The sequence below is a fragment of the Opisthocomus hoazin genome, chromosome 14, assembly GCF_030867145.1.
Source record: "Opisthocomus hoazin isolate bOpiHoa1 chromosome 14, bOpiHoa1.hap1, whole genome shotgun sequence".
Lineage (NCBI taxonomy): Eukaryota > Metazoa > Chordata > Aves > Opisthocomiformes > Opisthocomidae > Opisthocomus > Opisthocomus hoazin.
In genome coordinates, this window is record NC_134427.1 from 10,355,995 (window position 1) to 10,370,491 (window position 14,497).

Genomic DNA, 14,497 nt, shown 5'->3' on the forward strand with positions numbered 1-14,497 from the left:
CACACAACTCATCCGTGGGTCACCTCCCACTATCAGAAAGGTCTTGGTGCTGGGGATTCAAGGCAAAGCTGGTACAATCACAGACCAACCTGGGCAGCAGCCCATGCACCCAGCCCAGCCTAAGAGGATCTTTAGAAGTCACTGGTATCTCATCTGGATGTCCTGACAGATGCTGGAGGTAGAAGATTTTAACATGCAGCTCAACACAGTGTGAGAGTGGCCTACAAATTCAGCTGTGTCTAACTAGTCCAGAATCTCATCTCAAGGGACCTTGAAGCTTTTCCTGGTATTTAGCTCATGCCTGCATTTGTCAGCTTCCCCGCTAACTTTTGTCTCAGACCCCAGCAGAAAATCTTCTGCAGGACGGACTTGCTGGAGAGGTTAACTTCAGGGGCTCCCACGACTACTGCACTTATTCAGACATGTAGAAAGGTCAGGTAGAGCTGGATTACCACTTACACAGAAACTGCAAGTTGTCACCCATAGCCTTCAGGTCCCTAGAGCACCATCTTTACCATACAGCTTATTACACTGTTAATTAGTAAGCTGTCACATTTTCAGGTCCATAAAAACCAGCTACCAGTAGCACACTGATCTTTATGCTGTGAAGCCAGTCTCTGCTTTGACTGCAGATTTCTCGTACTCTCTAGTCTGTTGCTGCTGCCGAGTTTAATGCTTTATGAATAGTAAAGAAAACACCCCTCATCCTTCCAAATTAAAAAAAATAATGATAATACGTCTACAGATCCTACATAAGGCCAGGACTAAGCAGCGCATGCTATTTGATAGAAGGCACAAAGCAACTTTGCAGCTCAGGTAGGAAGGGAAGATCTATAGCTGGGAGCAGTAACACCACAAGGTACAACATGGATTATGCCAGAGGTCCACATGCTGATCGAGAATATTAGCTGTGACTGTTACACGTGAAAGGGCAACGCACTAAAAGAAAATGCAATACTTCTGCTATGTGCCAAGCCGATATCAACCCAATGCACAAAGCCTTAATTGCTAAAGTGAATTATTGACTGCTACTAGTTGTAAAGGCTCTTGCATAACAGAGGGTTTCAAGGCCATTAGTACAGGGCACAATCTTACTCCATAACTTTCTAAGACCTCTTTATATAGACCATCAGAAGACAGGGAGCAAAGGGGACCAGAACAACCCTACATAACCCACAAAAAGTATATCTGCCCCTTAAAGAAGGGAGAGGCAGGGAGGGAGGCGTAAATGGTCTTGCCATTAGCAATGGATCTAACTGAAATAGGCTGGGCGCTGCCATACCCATCTGTCCAGGAGAGCTATGGTAGCCTCCAGGAGCTTCTTAGCTGGGCAGAAGCAATGTAAGTTTTCCAAGTTTTCAACGAGAAGTTTGACTATGCTGCCTTTGCTTGAGCATTTGGTTTATATAAAACAGCGGCAAGAGCCCAGCTGGAAATCAGATCAACAAGAACATTTCAAAGGGGTGGGCAGCAGAAGGGCAGGATTGCACTGGAACCTCCCATCTGTGTCCCCAAGGAGAGCTCAGTCCCAACCTCGGCCAAACAGTGCAGAAAGGAACAGGCTAAAGTTTAGGTCAGACATTAGGGCCACTTCTTCAAAATTTTTTCAGTTTTTGGAAGGCCCAGTTTTCCCTCTCTCCTTACGGAAAGGTGAATTCTACCCAAGTGAGGATTCAGAACATGCTTATTACCTCCAGGAGCACTGAGAAACATGAACGCATTTGTAAACATCTTTCCATTTATTCTCTATTAACCTCCTTCAGAGTGTTGCTATCTCAGAAACAGTTCTCAAAAGCAGGGGCCAACCTTCTCCCTGCTTGTCTGCACAATGCCAATCATAACAGGATAGCTGTACATACACCTACAAACACCCTATGTACTCCCTAAAATAAAGTCCTCACAATCCATTCTTGGAGGCAAAACATTTTGTGTGCAGAATTCAGGAAGAAAAAAGCTTAATTGCAACATTGCTTTGGAACTCACTTCCTTTATTTCTGTGACCAGCTGGAGACAAGCAACTTATTCTATGCTGGGTCAAGGAAACGTTTAACTACAGGATTTATAGAGGAATATATATATGTATACGCCACAGCAGCACTGCAGCTGCTCAGCACTTACAGCAGAAGGCAAAGGAAAACAGCGGCAGGCTGGAGCATCAGCCTGCTCGTTAGCGTCCTGCTGCAGAGGCTCCAAGGCAGGAGAGCACCCAAGCCTGTCCCTGGGACAAGACTCAGAAACCTGGAATCTCAAAACCACAGCCTTGCTCCAAACCCAAACAACGCTCCACAGTCCCTTCCTGGCTGATTAGCAGGAAGGAGCACAAGATTGCAATGGCAGCGTAAACAAGGACCTAGGATTTATGATCTTTCAGACGTTTAGCACGTGACCCAGCTGAAGCACTGCTTCACAAAATATGAACGCCAATTACAGGGATGGGTAGCTTGAGTTCAAGTTTCCACTTGGTTAGCACTCTTCTGGGCACACTGAGAACTTTGGTGCTCACCCAGGAGTTTCGCCTGCCGGGAGGGGCTGCGCTGAGCTCTCCCAGCAAAATGGGGACAGCAACTGTGAAATGGGACCTCATCCACCATCCCCGTCCTTCTCAGCAGAACAGAGCCAAAGGCAGAGAGTTCAGTCCTACTGTTTGTGAAATTAGAGCAAGGCACTCTTCTACCTTGTAGCACTGGAGAGACAGCGTGAGCAGCAGAGCAGCAGTCTCCCTCCGCTGTTGTTTTAAGCGCAGCCCATCCAGCAGAAGTTCTTGCTCTGCGGGCTTCTGCAGCTGGGGCTGGTACAGTACCATGTACACTAACAACATCTCTGGGGCAAAGACCAATATAAACATTAAAAAAATCCCAAACCTGATGAAATTTAGGAAGAGACAGACATATTGCTATGCATATGGTAACCCAAAGTGCTCCAGTCTCCAGTTCCCACTGGAAACTAATGAGTACATCAGAGGTGGGATGCTCTTGTGAAGCAAAAACACTCATCTCAGCACTCTATGTTGACACAAACTGCATCACTCATAGCCACGATTTCTGGCACTAACAATGCAGAGTGTTATGTGGCACTTCCAGCATGCAGAAGCAGGAGTGATCCTCGCTTGCCCAGTCAGCTCCTGTGATGCCAAGCTGCAGAAATACTTTGAGGGAAAGAGCATATAGAAAAGCAGAACTTGAGCTATAGTTTTCAGATTCCAACGCAACAGGAAGGGAAGAACATGTAAGTGGCACACAGGTGACCATGCAACCTTGCTTTAGTAACAACCCACTGCACATCACCTTCCATCTAATCCAGAGAGGGTACAAGCCTCTGTTATCCAAGGTCTTCAACCTGCATTTTAAACATCTTGCGCATTCAGCTCTGGAGAGCCCTGATTTAATCCCTAACATACTGCCAGAAGTCAGTCCCATGTATATACACTGACTGCAGAATTGCATGCCTTCCTATTTTCCTTCTGGTATCAAAATACTTCTCGTATGTCGATCTTTTAAAAAAGCAAGGAAGAACAAAGGGGATTTTTCTTAAGCTTCACATCCCACCACCTCAGTGGTACTCAATTTCAGTAGGAATCCAAGAGGATGTCCCTAGAGGTCTGCAATTAATCCATTTTTTTTTTCCCCTAGCAAGACAGTCTCCCCATCATCTGGAGCCAAGGCAACAGAAGCAGTTTTAGCAGACAAAACTCTGGCAGAAGCTGCACTAACAGGAGCCAGGTCAGGGGCAGGATTACCTACCGCACGCCAGAGGCGAGCCCTCTCTGGCTACTGCACCAGCGGTCCCTGACCCCTCCTGCAAGACACAGCATCTCCCCAAACCACGGCCTCGTTCAGCACCTGATACTGGAAACACTGATACAGGACGGTGGCACTTCTGATGGTGTTCAGTCTGTCTCATCTCCCAGAGCATCAGATTTTCTTCTTTATGCTTTTTCCTAAATTGGTGTTTTGCAGGTTTTTCCTTGGCTTGACCTGACCCTGCAGTGGGCAACAGTTCATATTGCCTGGTTTAAGTTTCTGTATTCGTACAATTTTAAAAAGCAGCCTAGCTAGCATTAAAAAAAAAAAAAAATCCGTTTCCTCTAGCAAAAAAAATGTCTGTAATAAAGACATAACTGCAGGAGTCAGTTTTTCCACTTTAAGAATTTGAGATGAACAAATAGCCCCTTGACTCGCTGCTGAAGTAAAAACATGCATCTGAGTTAGACAAAGGCTGAAGGCTCTGTCCCTCAGCTTTGGGAGAAACAAAATCCTTCTAGGGTCCTTCTACAGCCAGCGTCATGACTGTTTACAAAGGTTTTCTAAAAGAGACAATATTTCACATTTTTAAGTTTTTTTACTGTCTAGTCTAGAATAGAAGAAACAGAACAGGTCAAGGTGGAGTCTACAAAATTGAAGAGAAAAAGGCATTTCAGAGAGACATTAGATCAACAAGCTCACCTAAACCATTCCAGGCCCAGAGAGCATGCTAGTGATAAACAGTCACGGAACAGGCAACTGGCAGAGCCTCCCTGCCCTCCTCCCATCGCACTCCCCTGCTCAGTTATTCCCAGCCCAGCTCTAAGCAGCCACAGAGGCTTACGGCTAAGCTGGAGGCTGCAATGGATAGGCAGCACTGCCTGCTCCCGCGTCCCAGCCGAGCCGCACGCTGCCTTCCCCTCCGGAGCAGGCAGGAGCCTGCTCGGAGCCGGCATTTGCTACCACCCTGTCAAACAACTTGCTGCCTCACACGAGCATGGCCACAGAGAGCTGAAAACAAATCAAACAATGCAAGAAGTCAGCAGTTGAGGTTCACGAGGCAGAGAACAGATGCCCAGAGCAAGGGGATGCTCGACTCTTCCCTTCTGCCATCCCATGGCCAACCACTCCAACTTGCCTGAGAAGTCTTGGTATTGAGGCTTGGGTTTTCCAAGAGGCAGTGGGGTAATGAGATCACGACACCAGACACCGGTCAACCTCTTGCCCTTAATGTTTTTCCTGTTTTATAGGAAGAGGGAAGAGTGTGCAGCTAAGGTCTGGACAGACAGGACCAAGCCGGAGGCTGCAGGGCAGGAGCAGTCTCCTGACTCTTGTACTTCTCCCCACAGCATCTGAGCTGGGACATACTTTAACTGGCAGCCTAATGCCTAGTGCAGCCCCAAAACGTTGCTGTTCTTTTTGCCAGGCATCAAAACACTGGCCAAGATGAAGGCAAGAAGATAAAAGGCTGTGGGCTTAGGCCAAGAGTGCTATCTCTCCTTGAATGCACAGCATCCAGCCATCGGAGCAGCACACATGCCCCTTCTCACCAACTCCCTGCCAAGCACATACAACCAGATAGCAAAGCAGTTGTGGGAAGCACTCGCCTTCATTTTCAGCTGGCCAGAGCTCTGTCCTTCCTTCAGAGAGCTAGTGACCTGCGAGTGTGCTGGACCTTCCTCTGTGCAAGCACTTCCCCATCCAGGAACCGTTTCTATCCCCAGACACTCCCCTCAGAGTGTGGAGCCTGGGGGTCCCCCTGCCACCCTTGAGACACCTTGTTGGCGCTCCAAGATGTTTCCATCACGGGTAGTGAAGCATAAGAGCTTCTGCCAATATTTTCTTAACAACTGCCTAAGCCAAGATAGGCATTTCAGGAATCAAAAAAAGCCTCGACTGCTTCCTGCCCCGAGGCCGAGTGACATGGCATCCATTCATCTCTTCATCCACCCAACTCTCTCCACTAACAAGGAGGGACCAGGGGCTCTTTCCAGGCCGCTGGTCTACAGAGCATGTGGTCCGCAGTTTTCAACTCTTTCAGGTCCTGCAAGAAGTACAGCTAAAACTTTACTCAATATCTACAATAACTACATGGCTGGCAGTCAGACACTTGGCTGTAGACCTCCACGACACCAGTCACCTTAGCACTTCTGGATGAATTAGCAGCAAACAGACTTTCTGAGATATTTTACAGCTGAAGGGCTCCCCATGGCTGCCAGTGCCCCAGAAACCAAGACATGAATGTGTTGTGTACAGTTTTCAGCCTGCCGAAAAGAAAGGCTATTTTTAATCCAAGCCTACGTAGGGTGGGGCTCAGTCTCCAACCAGGCCAAAAAGCCACTATAATCCACAAGACCAACGTCTGGCAAACTTTGCTTGCAGGCTGATGTCTGTTCTATTTTGGGGATGGGAGGAATTTAGAATAAAAAGATATATAAATTAAAAACAAAGGAGGCTATGAAAAGTGAATAGAGGGAAGGGCCAGACTTATCCTGTGTATTTTGGTCTAAAGAACAAGGCTCTAAAAGAACACAAATCAGAATTACTTTATTTTCCATTTTCTACAGCAGCTCATAAAGTATGATTTATAATATGGGCTGAGGAGAGTACAGCCCCAGTGTATTTTGTATAGGAGGAAGGGCCAACCTGTGGCTCCTTGCACAGCAGTGAGGCCCTTGGGAGGACAAGGCAGGAAAATGGTCACCAGCCATGGACGTACCACCAGGATCCGATACAAGAGGGTTTCCTATCTCAGACACCAGTACAACAGCTGTTGGGACACCTCGTTCTTTTGTGATGTTGGGACTGCAAAAAAGGCAAAGCAGAGCCACCAAAGTGACCTGAGAATTGGAAAATAAGAGAAGTTTTGCTTTTTTATGGCCAACAGACAAGCACTCCACTAAGAGTAGAAATATTTTGTATGCTCTCAGCACCCAAATGAACCCAAGACAACACAGACTTCCTACATAAACATACCATTATGTTTTATTTGTTACAGGCACTGCCTCAACTTGGCATTCAAGCCAACTCAACACAGCCATTTACTTTGCCATATTAACCCCACCTTCCTTGCAGTACACAGGTCACTGGTCTAAAAGAGGGTACATATAGCTTCTCTCACCGTCTTCAGATGCCCCTTTAACATCTATCCATCCATCCATAAACTGTGAAACACTCACACAGGCATCAGCATCTCTAGAGCTCCTTCTTCACCTGACCAGGGCTGGGTTATTAACCCTGCTACAGCAGTCTGCACTTAATTCTCTTGGCAGAATGCAAAAAGGGCAGAACAGAAGAGACGGTACATTGGGCTAAGTGGAGGACCAGTAACGATGAACCTCAAGCACTGCTATCATTTCAGTCATGGACTTCAAAGAAGAAAAGCCAACAGCTAAGCAACATTGTGAAGTTCAACCCAGATTTTATAAGCACAGCAGCAAGACTGGATGCTGAACGCCTCGCAAAACTAGATGATATACTCCTGGCCAACATCACTTTCTCCTTCCTTCTTCCACCTGTGACAGCACCAATGACCTACTCTCTCACTTCCATCACTGAGGACAGTATGTGATGGGGAAACAGTGAATGAGAGCACAAACTCTATTTTCAGCTTTTAAAATAAACAAACAGAAAAAGCTTACTTCAAAATATCAGAAATTAGGCCTCCTGCAGAGACATAACACCGTATCTTCTCTTGAAGACCACAGTAACAGTCTCTCTTCCCAGCTATGCAGTGGGGAGTCCCAGCAGCATCTGTGAGCTGTCACTCTTTTTACAGGAACAAAAAACCTACTGAAGAGGCAGGAAAAACAGCTGTAAGCATTTCAGAGAAGGAAATGAGACAAGGAGACTGGTTAGAAGCATATGGCCCATATGGATTGACATGAGCAAATCGACAGCAGTTTTAACCAGAGCTTCCCATCTCAGACAGTTGTCCTCCTCCCCACATCCTCAGATGCTTGTCAAACCAATAATTATTTTATTTCTTCCATACTGATTCCCAAGTGTCAGTAGTGCACAGGCTGCCATGCCTGGCAGGGACAGTCTGGATGTTGCAGGAGGAGCCAATTTGTCCCCAGGAACGTGCACATCACCCTGCAGCCCAGGGCGCTGGAGAGCACGGACGAGCCAGCGCAAGGGAACACAAGGAAAGGGACCCAAGGCAAGCAGCCCACCTGCCAGGGTTGCTGCATCTCCACAAGCAGCGGTCACCCTCATGGCTGCCAAAAGGTGGAAATAAACAGAAATCAACCAGCAAAACAAGCAAAAGGGAAAGGATGGCTCTCGATCACTCCGTCTTTGCTAATAGCAACTCTCCTGGGGACATGCAGGCTGCTACTTCATCATCAGGCCACTCACAAAGCCAGTGACACAACTAGCTTTGAGTAGCCCAAGCATTAACCCACAAAACCCACACATGAAACACTAGCTGTTAGAGGAGCACACGCGATACAATTCTTCCAAGTGGGCCAGACAGGACTTGCTTGTCATTCTTGGCATTTGTAATCTATTACCAAAGAAGCCAACACATTACAGATTCCCAGGAGACTGGCGGATGCCACAGCGACTGAGTGCACTGGCCATGAACAGCGCTGGCCACCACAGCTCAGCACCCTGTGCGGGGAGGTCCACACCCCTCTGATGGGAACAGACCTGCTAGGAGAAGGAAGACCGGGCCAAGCAGGCAGTCCTGCTGTCAGGGCAGCTGCCCGTCAGTAACACTGACATCAGACGTGCCCACCGCAGGGAAGAGCTCAATTATTTCCAATGCCACCACCTCCAGATCAAACAGTGTGGTATTAGCAGAGGACAGATGGGCATGTCCTCTCCTCCCACCTCACTCTCCAGCCCTTTTAAGTGGAGAATTCTGTCTTCCAGCTCCACCAATTCATTACGTTTTCTTGCTCAGCCGGTACAAGACGACAGGTTGCTCTTCACGTGGCTGGCAGATCACACAGGGTACATCAGCATCATATTATATGGGGTCACACCAAATACCTGAAGTCTCAGAGACATGCCTGCTGCCCAGGGTTGGGCTCTGCAGCCACAAACACTCCCAAGTCTCATCTTTTGGCTGTAATCAAATCATCTCTTTGATCACCAATTAAAAGGCTGGGCATCCATCACCCTCCACAGGCAGCACGTACCCAGTGCCGCAGCACACCCAGCCCACGAGGCATGCTGGTGCAACGTGCAAAGGGGGACTGGGTGGGCTGGGGGCTGCAGCACAGCGAGGCGGGGCTGGGATTCCCTGACCCCATGCTGATGGCACAGTGTGGCAATGCCACCCAGCCAGGCTCATGCTGCTTGCTGGTAAAGTGGAGGAAATCTGCACCTAACAGCCCTTCATTTGGAGAAGGGATCTACACAAACCAGAAGACTTCTCACAGGCCACGCTGCAGCGCTCCAAGTGAATCTCACTGCACAGAACATGACAGAGAGGCATTATCAAAGTCTCCACTTCAGAAAAACCTGACCTAGAGGCAGGAAGAACATCAGGACAGGAAACACTAGGGAGGATAGACAGGACAAGCCTGACCCATCACCTACAACTTCAGCACTGAAGAGCATGAAGTAGGCAGCTGCTAAGGCTGAAGCTGTACTAAGTGCTGCTGTGTCTAAGAACCACCCACCCCATACCCGCTCCCAGCGCAGACCATGCCAGGGATACCTAATTTTAATTCCCTGCCATCCAATAAGTCCGAGAGTACACCCATATGAACACCCAAACCCAAGCATGTGGAGCAGAGGACACAACAGTAGTGCATTCATGGCCAGCAGTCACATGGCTGAAAGCGATTCCAGCTGCCCAGTCACTGTCAGCTGAGCTGCCACTGCTCAGAGGACCTCCAGGATGGCTGGTTAGCATCACTTCTCCCAGCCACACCACCCAGAGCCCAGATGTTACACCATCACCCGACTGCCTTCAGTCATAAAATCACACCTCTTGCCCTTCCCACCCACTCCTCTACCAGCAGCAAGGGTAGTAGGTACCTCCTGGCTGGAAAAGGGCAGGGAAAGCTGGTTCTGTGTTAGAGCCCCGGTGACTCTCAGGATGGTCAGAGGGGAAACAGTCCTTCCACACACTCCCCCACCAGCAGCGCTGCAGGTAGAGCTCAGCCAAGACCTGCTCACCACAAACACGGCCACTGCTGCTTGTGCGATGATCCAATTCCCAAAGTGCCAACAGGAATGTATCTGCAAAGATGTCAACAGATGCCCCCTGAAGGATTCAGAGACCAGGGACGGGAAAGAGCAAGGTGATACTGTGACAGTCATTAGAGTAATCCAACAAAGACTGATTTAATACAACCTTGCATCAATCTCGTTACAAGAGTTGGTCTCACATTTTGCAACATACTTGAAAAGATACTCAGGAATGTTTTGCTCTGCAGTTGCATTAAGGTCATTTGGTAAACTTTTTAAACTTAGTATTTAACTCTATCTTTCACACAGATCTGGTGGTAGAAGTTTCTGGATTCATGTTTGGCTTTTTTGATGTAATTAGCAACTTTAATTATTCCATGAGCTCAATGTCCAAAAAATACTTAATACACAATAGTACTTAGTTCAAAAAGTGCTGAGTATGCAAAGGCCAGTAATTAGATAATAAATATTAACACATCGTATTGTGGCTATTCCTAATATGACACGGAACTTCTCACTAGTAAATAATAAGTTAAAAATTAATCTCCGTTATTGCACCATGCAGGTTGATAGCTTGTCAGTCACATGTTTAAACAGCTGGCACTGAGAGGGGAGAATCTGCTTTTCTATGCTGAATTACCGCTGTAAGATACATGGAGGCAAAAGTAATACTCAAAGCCTGAACAAAACACCAACTTAAACCATGCTTCTTTCGCTGTTTATGGCTATTCTGTGGCAGACAAATAAAAACCAATTTGTAGCCATATGAATTTCACCTGTCCAACTCTCTGCCGATTGCAAAGCAACACTGTAGCGGTTGACATCTCTGTCCTTCCTTCTCCACACGTGCTTTCTAACACTCTTCTTGGTCAGAAGCATGACCACGTCCCTGCACGGGGTCAACCGGCCTCCCAACACAGCAGGTCAAGAGCCGCCCTGGAACACCGTTAGCGAGCTGGGACTGCGCAGGGCACCACGGGAGCGACACGAAACACGTGCTGGAACAATGCAAACAGGCCAGATGCTGCTTTACCATCACCTCCTCTGCCACAGGCAGTTCACCTGCAAGAAAATCAAGCTAACAGGCTGGTATCTAAAGAGGGACAAATATCCCTGGAGGGTTCTGGTCCACAGCACTCAGCGTTTTAAGAACGAGATGCAAAAAATTGTAATTAAAAAAATAAACAAAACCCAAATCAAACCCAAGCCTGAAAAATTTGCTATAAAGCAGAACTCTCTCGGTCTTTGGTTTCGCTGAAAACACAGGTGCCTTGTGTTTCACCACCTATCATTTAATGATATGTAAAATAGGTTACTAAGAACACAGGGTGTATTTGGGCAACGTCACCGAATAAACTACTACCACCTGAAACATCACCACCAAGACAACCTCAAGTGCTAAATGAGGTTCTCTTGAGTGATTAAGTGTACTTACCACTGATCATTACCAACCACTTTGATAAGGAAGTGGATTAAAATATCTATATAGAAAGATAATGGGCACACCCTCCCTAAACCCACTGCCAGTCACAAACAGAAGAGCATTTCTCTTCTCCCGATGCGCTACACTACAGACACTAGCAGAAACGCAACTCCTGCACTGATGCTGCAAGAAGCGGAGACCTTGCAGTTTTACTACACAAAAGAGAGACAGTACTTCCATAACGAAGTTTACATAGAATGCTATTCACAAGACACTTGGATCACTAAGAGCGCTGGCAGCTGCTTAAGCAAAATTACTGAAATACTGTCCCTAACTTCCTTTTCAGTCAATCATTGAGTAGCACTCTCATTTGTGTCCTTCAAGCCAGAACTGTTGTATTTCCACTTCTCCAAAGCCAGTAAAGTTGCTGCACTAGACAGCCATGTAAACACAGGAAAGAGTTACTAGAAGATCCCGCATGAGTGGGGTCAGCAGCAAACCCATTTAACAAGGCTGCAATTCCTTCACTCACCGTCTTAATCTCACAACAGCTGAAACCCGGAGCAGAGCAGTCAGTACGGGAGCCCCAGGGGAAGGAGTTCCTCTGCATTTATCCCAAATCCGAGCACCCATCAGCCGAATACCTAACGAAGTCGTCAGGCCCCAGGGCCCTCCCCACTGAGAAGCTAATCTAGCCAAAACTAGTAAACAGGTTTCTGGAGTTTGGGGCGTTCTTTAATCTGGGGTGATGTTTGAGGAGGCGAAACTTGGTCAGATTAGTTTTGCTAAAAGAACAAAGACCCTGGTTAAGCACAATTCTTTATATCTATCACTGGATAACCGAGTTTAATAATCACATTATGATCTCTTTAGCCCAGACAAAGAATGAGTAATTCGTCTTTCACAAGCAGAGAATTCCTTCAAAGGAGCTTGGTTACAACCAAGCAACATCCTCAAATTGTTAAACTTCTGGCAAGATTAACTGGCTGTGATAACAGCAGTGTTTCGAAAAGATTTCTCTTAGCAAATTATTTCATAACTTTTTTTTCTTAAAAAAAAATGTGAGTTATTCAGATGCCAACCAGCAGATCTGGAATTTCAGTTCTGTGCGTGCACATACCCCACAGAAGGCCATTAAACACCCCCAGGGCAGAAATCAGTTGTGGAATATTGCACCCAGGGGACTCGCCTTGTGGCCACTAATCCCCCCCCCCCCCCCCCCCCCCCCCCCGAAACACTGCTCTCCACTGACAAACTACCAGCAGCTCCTCTTTGCACAAGATTTCTTTTCAAAACAGATCGAATTTCTGTACATCGTTATGCACAGCACTAACACATGTTGATCTCTGTAACTATTCCCTCTTCATACCCAGGTTCCAGCTGTTGTCTTTAAAGTTACTCTGAGCAAGTCTGCCAGCACTAAGAAGTTTTTCTTCTCAGGTTACCAGGCTCACTGGAGAAGTCGCAAGTGTTACTGGTTGAACAATGGCTCCAAGTTCTCATGCAAAAGCAATTTATCTGAGATACCTATTATCTTTTACAGTCTCTTCTACAGACTGACCAAAAACAGGAAGCCTAGCTCTCGTGTGCACACACATTCCACCGGGATTGTGTAACAGCAATAACAACCTCCGAGGCTGGTTCAATGGCATTTGCTCGGAGCTATACCGACAGCTCTCCTGAAAAGTAATAAATGAGTTCAAGTGATGCCCCGCTTGAAGCTATGGATGCTATTACAGAGCAGACACATGCAGCCTGTCCCCAGGAAGCATTAACTGGAGGTCAGATTCCCATCCACATGCCTCGCCGCTATTTCCACTCAGATAAAAACTCGCAACTGGAGCAGAGTCACGCCTGCAGAGTTCGTTACCTCTGCGAGCATCGGGACTTGACGCTATCCATTAGGATACTTCTCCGCTAGAATACTTCCAGCCAGGCTGCCCCAGCCTTTCCTATGCAAAGGAAAGTCGAAAGCTTCACCTCCTGAAAAGTTCCCTGCTCTTCCCCTTCCCTTCGCAGGCTTCCAACAAGAAGCCATTGTTCGGGGGAGCGGGGTGACACTTCCTCTCCCAGTCCAAATTAGAGATGTATAAAAATAAACCCGCACAGCTGTCCCACTACGTCCCTTTATTCCACCCCGCTTCAGTCCGATGAGCAGTCGGCTCCAATTTCCTCACTTTTCTGCTTTTGGGAGCGCTATCCTGCGCCAAAGGTAAAAGTCAACGGCAAACCGAACCCCCTTCTCCGCGCCGCTCTCCGAGAACGCTCACCGGGAGGCGGCACCCCCTCCCCTGCAGCCGGGATCCGCTCCCGCCGCCCGCACAAAGCCCGAAGTTTCTCCGCGGCCGGGGCCGTGGCTGCGCGCCCCGCTCCATCCCCGCGCCGGGGTAGGGGGGGAGGGGAGGGGTGAAGTTTTCCAGGGGAACGAGCGGACCCCCGGCCCCGGGGGGTGAAACTCTCCAGGGGAACGAGCGGACAGGCGCCCTGCCATCGCGGCGGGGAGGCTGGAGGGGGCGGCGGGAGCGCGGCCGCGCACCCCGCGGTCTGGCGGGCGCTGGTGCGCGCTGGGCTCCGCGCCCGCTGCCCCGCTCCGCGCCCGCCCGCCGCCCCACTGTCCCGGGACACCACCACCCCCCCGCCCGGCCGGGAGCGGAGCCGGGAGGCAGCGAGGGCCGTGCCGGGCCCCGCGGAGCCGGTCGGCGCCCCCCGCCCCGCCGCCGCCCGCGGGATGCTCCGCCCGGGCCGGCACGACTCTGGGCGGCGGAGCGAGCGCTGGCAACTTCCCCCGAGTTGGAGCCGCGCTGGAAGGGCTCCCGGTAGCACTCACCGCCGTGCCGTGCCGCGCCGTCCTGCCGAGCCCTGCCCCAGCCCCGCTGCCCGCGCTCGGCGCGCCCCAGCCCCGCTGCCCCGGCCGGATTGGGCCGTACGCCTGCTCATCAGGGCGTCCCGGCGCGGCGATTCGGCGGACCCGGAGTCACTCAGGGCGGGGAGGAGGGGCGGGCCCAGCCGGGGCGCGCCCCCGTCCCCGCCGCCGCCGCGCTGCTCTGCCCTGCCTTCCCCTGCCCGCATCCCCCGCGGGCGGCACGTCCCGCACCTCCCGCCCGGTGTGCATCCCGCCGCCCGTGCACGCACTCCTCCTGTCCTGCAAGCACCCCTTCTTCTTCCCCCGCAAGCAACTCTCCTCCAA

The 14,497-nt window shown here is 49.3% G+C and overlaps 1 protein-coding gene across 3 annotated transcripts in view; it reads right to left on the bottom strand.

The window, feature by feature from the left end:
- The window catches only part of PLS3 (plastin 3), a 56,872-nt gene extending 42,681 nt beyond the window's left edge, over window positions 1–14,191 (bottom strand). For 2 of the 3 annotated variants that reach the window (XM_075435583.1, XM_075435580.1), the window contains exon 1: window positions 14,138–14,191. The gene's annotated coding sequence lies outside the window, so the exon portion shown is untranslated. Of the gene's footprint in view, window positions 1–7,381; window positions 7,533–14,137 lie in introns of those variants that run through there. The other variant, XM_075435582.1, reaches the window with a different exon arrangement.
- Between the last annotated feature and the right edge of the window lie 306 nt (window positions 14,192–14,497).